Source organism: Pelophylax lessonae (genome assembly GCF_965119305.1).
Source record: "Pelophylax lessonae genome assembly, chromosome: 2".
In the NCBI taxonomy this organism is placed as follows: domain Eukaryota; kingdom Metazoa; phylum Chordata; class Amphibia; order Anura; family Ranidae; genus Pelophylax; species Pelophylax lessonae.
In genome coordinates this window covers 461,892,703-461,898,702 of record NC_138769.1, presented here as the reverse complement: position 1 = coordinate 461,898,702, position 6,000 = coordinate 461,892,703, and positions in this window count along the sequence as shown.

The window sequence follows — 6,000 nt, the reverse complement described above, 5'->3', positions numbered from 1 at the left end:
CCCCATTTGGGTAAAGGAAAATCCTTCGCCCTTTTGGTAGGCTAACAAGTACCAAAAAGGAATCTCAGTCTCAGCTACCTCTGCCGGTGTAACCTCAAGACTAACGGTTTCCCGGATGGACACAACTAGTGCATCCACCACTCTTGTGCTATGGCGGAGGCAGAAACGTGCTCCTCACTGCTGAGGAGATATTACCTGAGACAACAGCCCCCTAAGAGGGACCTGCAACTGCATTGACCAGTTCCGAATCCGTATCTGAAGTATCTGATAAACAATAGGGGTAGGCGGGGGTCGCTACTTGACCCCCGTCCCTGACAGGCCACCTCCACCCGGGATACCAAAGACTCCAAAATTGCCGATAATGCATTAAAAACAAGTGGGGTACTGGAGGGTCCTGCGGCCACCTTGAGGGGATCAGGTGGGGATACCTATGCGGCAGGGTCAATGATTATACAAGACACTTGCCAGCGACAAAAAATGACAAAGTAAAAAAAAAAAAAAACTTTTTTTTTTTTTTGTGTCCCCCAGTCGCAACAGCGCCCCTCAGTGTTACCTGCCTTTTTGGACCCCACAGAGAGAGAGACAGACCCCAAGGCTCATCCCTGATGCACAGAAGTTTTCATCAGCTTGCTCAGTGCTTGTCTTGTTACAGACAGGAAGTCTTTGGCCCTATTTCCTGGGTTAAAGAGGCGGCTCCGCCCCTTAACACGCCTGCCGGCTCCTCCCCCTGGCTCCATGAGGTGTTTGAGTCACCTCAAACATGGCCGCCCCCATGCTGGAGACACGAGGCTACACCAAAATGGCGGCCTCGTGCGATCTACCAGACAATGGCGGCGGCCTGCACAGAATAGCGGCATGTCTGCAGAAGGATCTCGGCCTCACAACCCTTCACCCTCATGGTGGTCAGCGTGGTCGGAGGTACCGGACCCTAGTGGGCCGTATGCGGTCCGCTGCTTAGCTGGAGGAATGATCTGGAATGCAGTATACATGTATAGACATCGCCCTGTGGCTACTGACAGGTAGGATACCTTATACTATCACAGTAAAGTTCTAGTACTGCCACTGACTACAATCATTTACACATCTTTACAATTAGATTGTCAGCTCCCAAACCAAGCCTCCTGGCTTCTTGTACACAAAAATCACACTCAATTAGGGGGATCTGTGACATGTTGTAGGATAGAGGGGAACCCATCCTTACCATTACAGAGAGGGGCCCGCGTTCACCACAAGACCCGTCAGGGGGAAAGGGGGAACATACTACTCACCATACTGGAACCAGGCGGGCGCCAACTCCTGACAGTACCCCTCTCCACCGAGGTAGGAGGGCTGTCGACCAATACGGGCGCCGTGACTCATGGTCTTTGGCGTTTCAGCGAGACGTTTAACTCGCAGGGTCAGTCCCCGTCCAGTGGGACTATGTCGCGGCCGACCCAGCGCGGAGCTATGGCCTGCACGCGCTCGTAGGCTGAACTGGGGTGACCACTGGATCTCAACATCCAGCCCGTCGCCCAGTTCAGCTTTCTTGCTTGAAGATCTCACAGGAACACTGGAGAAAAAAAGCTGTCTTAAAAAATTATTTTCTAAGAAAAAAATCCTGCCAGGACCGAAGATCCCAGCAAGGTATCTAGGTCCTTACTCCTGACTAGACAGAAAAAAACTGATTTGCTGAGGCAGAGAGAGAGAGAGGATATACCCTCTGGGACTGCCCCTAGGGTGTGGCCAGAGCATTTTATTTCCTGTCTAGTCCTACTCCTGTGGAGGCAACATAACCCGAAGGTGCTGTATCACCGAGGACTACGTCTGTCAATGAGCGATAGAGAAAGGTGTCCTGGGTAGCAGAATCACTGGAAGTGGCTGGATATCCGGGGGCAAGGGCTCATGCAGCTGATGCATACAGGCTCAGATTAATGTGAGATGTGGTGAGTGTCCATTACTAAGGGGAGCACAGAAGGTGTGGTGAAGGCTACTGATCCTCTGTTAAGGAACACGGGTGTCTTTTAGCCCAGGAGTCTGCATCTCAATGTTTTCCCGTTTAAATACTGGACATTCTTCTTTTGGATATAATTAATGACTCATAATATATGGACAGTTTATTTATATTATGGATCACAATCATGCTATTGGATAGTATGATTTAAGCGCCGCTGAATGCGATTTATGCTTTTATTGTGATTTTACACTGAGATTTGCATTTTTTCATTTTACTATTCTTTTAGACTATCTGCTTAGTGGCTGCTAGTGTACACTCAGATGCTATACACAGTTCTTATGGAAACACGTTTTATTGTTTATATTTTAAGTAGGGATGCACCGAATGTTCGGCGGCCAAAATTATTCGGCCGAAAATAGCCAAAAAAAGCACTTTCGGTGTTCGGCCAAATAAGTAAATAGGCCGAATACATTTTCCCGAACAAATTTTTTGCCGCTATCGCGGTATCGCGGTTATTAACATGGCCCGATATCGTCGTGGTGGGTGCACGGTGTATTCTGACTGGTCTGGGCCGCCGTATCTGTGTCTCATCGGCTCCTCCTGCTGTCTGTCACGGTCACCCACACTGTCTGCTACTGGCCGAGCCGAGGCGAGCGGCTGCCAGTTGGTTTGGAGCAGTGTGGGTGGGCGGGCTTGTGGGGCGGAGGCGGAGCCAGCGCACGAGAGCGGCGGAGTCGGACTCGGCGGAGCAGCTTCAGGCACCACGTGACAGCACCACGGCAAGACACAGTGACACCGGACCGCCGGTGAGTTAGTTTATGATGACTCGATAGCGGTTCATACTATGATGACACCTATTATTCATTTTCCTGTTATGTCTTATCTGCCAAATAATTTGCCATTATGCCCAGCCATTTTTGGGATTTGTGCAGTTTGTGCACCTCTGCCAGGCAGCATAGACAGTCACTGACTGGAGTGTGATTGTAAAGCAGTGTGGGGAACTACTAATACTAAGTGCACAGAAATCACTGCAAATCCCAGACTGCATCAATGTTAATCTAGGCACAGGGCCCATTACATTAACAGAGGACAACACAAATGCACCTGCATTTCATTACATTTCCGCACATTTATGTGTATTGCTATGGGCACTTCTATGCATTTTTATACATGTGTGTTTTTTTTTTTTAAATTGGCAAAATAATTTGAAAAAATGCGAAACACCGCGTTCGGCGTTCGGTATTCGGCCTTCGGCCTTCGGCCAAGCATTTCATTATTATTCGGCTTCGGCTTCGGCCAAGAATTTAATTTCGGTGCATCACTAATTTTGAGATACATTTTATCTTAAGACCACTATTATTTATACATTTTAGACCGTCAGTGCCGGGCGGGTGTATGTGGTTTATCTTCAGACACCTTTTCTATACAAATATGGAAATGTTGAATGCTGAAGACTTCCACAGGCTTTACTAATGGAAGACAGTGGAGTTCAGCCTGCTGAAAAGATGCATTTAGGCCTCATTCACACCTGCATTTTCGGTCGACTACAATTTCCTATGGGGGACTCAACAGGGTTTTTTGTGAACAGTTGCGGGCAGGAAGCCTCATACAAAGCAAGCAACAAGAGGATGATAGCACCTGCAGCCATGTGCGGCTGTTCGTCTGGCATGTAATCGGACATGCAATAATTACCTGTGGCTGATTGGCCCTGTTTGCAGACTATTTGTGCTCAGACCTGATCATCCACAAGTAATCACTGCATGTCTGAGTACAGACAGATGCTGGCGCTCATTGCTATGTATTAGGCTTTCTGCAGTTTATTGTTCTGAATAGAGTCAGGGGGCTTATCACCCTTGTCTATTTTTATTTCTCTATCGCTCATTGGCAGACGTAGTCCTCGGTGATTCAACACCCTCGGGTTATGCTGCCCTCTACAGGAGTAGGACTAGACAGGAAAGAAAACGTTCTGGCCACACCCTAGGGGCAGTCCCAGAGGGTATATCCTCTCACTTCCTGCTCTAGCAAATCAGTTTTTTTCTGTCTAGTTAGGAGTAAGGACCTAGATACCTTGCTGGGATCTTCGGTCCTGGCAGGATTTTTTTCTTAGAAAAGATTTTTTAGACAGCTTTTTTTCTCCAGTGTCCCTGTGAGATCTTCAAGCAAGAAAGCTGAACTGGGCGACGGGCTGGATGTTGAGATCCAGTGGTCACCCCAGTTCAGCCTACGAGCGCGTGCAGGCCATAGCTCCGCGCTGGGTCGGCCGCGACATAGTCCCACTGGACGGGGACTGACCCTGCGAGTTAAACGTCTCGCTGAAACGCCAAAGACCATGAGTCACGGCGTCCGTATTGGTCGACAGCCCTCCTACCTCGGTGGAGAGGGGTACTGTCAGGAGTTGGCGCCCGCCTGGTTCCGGTATGGTGAGTAGTATGTTCCCCCTTTCCCCCTGACGGGTCTTGTGGTGAACGCGGGCCCCTCTCTGTAATGGTAAGGATGGGTTCCCCTCTATCCTATAACATGTCACAGATCCCCCTAATTGAGTATGATTTTTGTGTACAAGAAGCCAGGAGGCTTGGTTTGGGAGCTGACAATCTAATTGTAAAAATGTGAAAATGATTGTAGTCAGTGGCAGTACTGGAACTTTACTGTGATAGTATAAGGTATCCTACCTGTCAGAAGCCACAGGGCGATGTCTATACATGTATACTGCATTCCAGATCATTCCTCCAGCTAAGCAGATGCCTCCCGACGGCCACGGACCGCATACGGCCCGCCAGGGTCCGGTACCGCCGACCATGCTGACCACCATGAGGGTGAAGGGTTGTGAGGCCGAGATCCTTCTGCAGACATGCCGCTATTCTGTGCAGGCCGCCGCCATTGTCTGGTAGATCGCACGAGGCCGCCATTTTGGTGTAGCCTCGTGTCTCCAGCATGGGGGCGGCCATGTTTGAGGTGACTCAAACACCTCATGGAGCCAGGGGGAGGCGCCGGCAGGCGTGTTAAGGGGCGGAGCCGCCTCCTTTACCCAGGAAATAGGGCCAAAGACTTCCTGTCTGTAACAAGACAAGCACTGAGCAAGCTGATGAAAACTTCTGTGCATCAGGGATGAGCCTTGGGGTCTCTCTCTCTCTCGGGTCCAAAAAGGCAGGTAACACTGAGGGGCGCTGTTGCGACTGGGGGACACAAAAAAAAAAAAAGTTTTTTACTTTGTCATTTTTTGTCGCTGGCAAGTGTCTTGTATAATCATTGACCCTGCCGCATAGGTATCCCCACCTGATCCCCTCAAGGTGGCCGCAGGACCCTCCAGTACCCCGCTTGTTTTTAATGCATTATCGGCAGTTTTGGAGTCTTTGGTATCCCGGGTGGAGGTGGCCTGTCAGGGACGGGGGTCAAGAAGCGACCCCCGCCTACCCCTATTGTTTATCAGATACTTCAGGGGCTGTTGTCTCAGGTAATATCTCCTCAGCAGTGAGGAGCACGTTTCTGCCTCCGCCATAGCACAAGAGTGGTGGATGCACTAGTTGTGTCCGTCCGGGAAACCTTTAGTCTTGAGGTTACACCGGCAGAGGTAGCTGAGACTGAGATTCCTTTTTGGTACTTGTTAGCCTACCAAAAGGGCAAAGGATTTTCCTTTACCCAAATGGGGTCGTTTTGAAACGAACCCCTGTTATTTCCAAACGCATGGCTAGGTGCTATCCGTTTGAGGAATTCCTCTTTATAGGATAGACGTACCACCTGCTGTCTTGCCACAGACTGTTAGGATAAAATAAAAGGACCTCGTAACAACGAGGACCTTCCTTTTCTGCTCATAAAGAGTTGTTCGTTCCGCGAGGGCGGGCGATAAGGCGAAATCGAAAGGGCGCTGGTCGGCTAAATAAAAAGTCCGGCTCAGCCAAGCCTGAAGATACAGCCTGATGCGCCCCTACCCATCTCTGGGGTGGGGGGGATGTCTTCACCGGTTTCTGGAGGACACAGGATCGAGTTTCGATCACTTCCACCGGTGCGATTCTTCCCTTCTAACATTGAACGGTTTCAGGGGTTCTATTCGAACCTATTCACAATGCCCA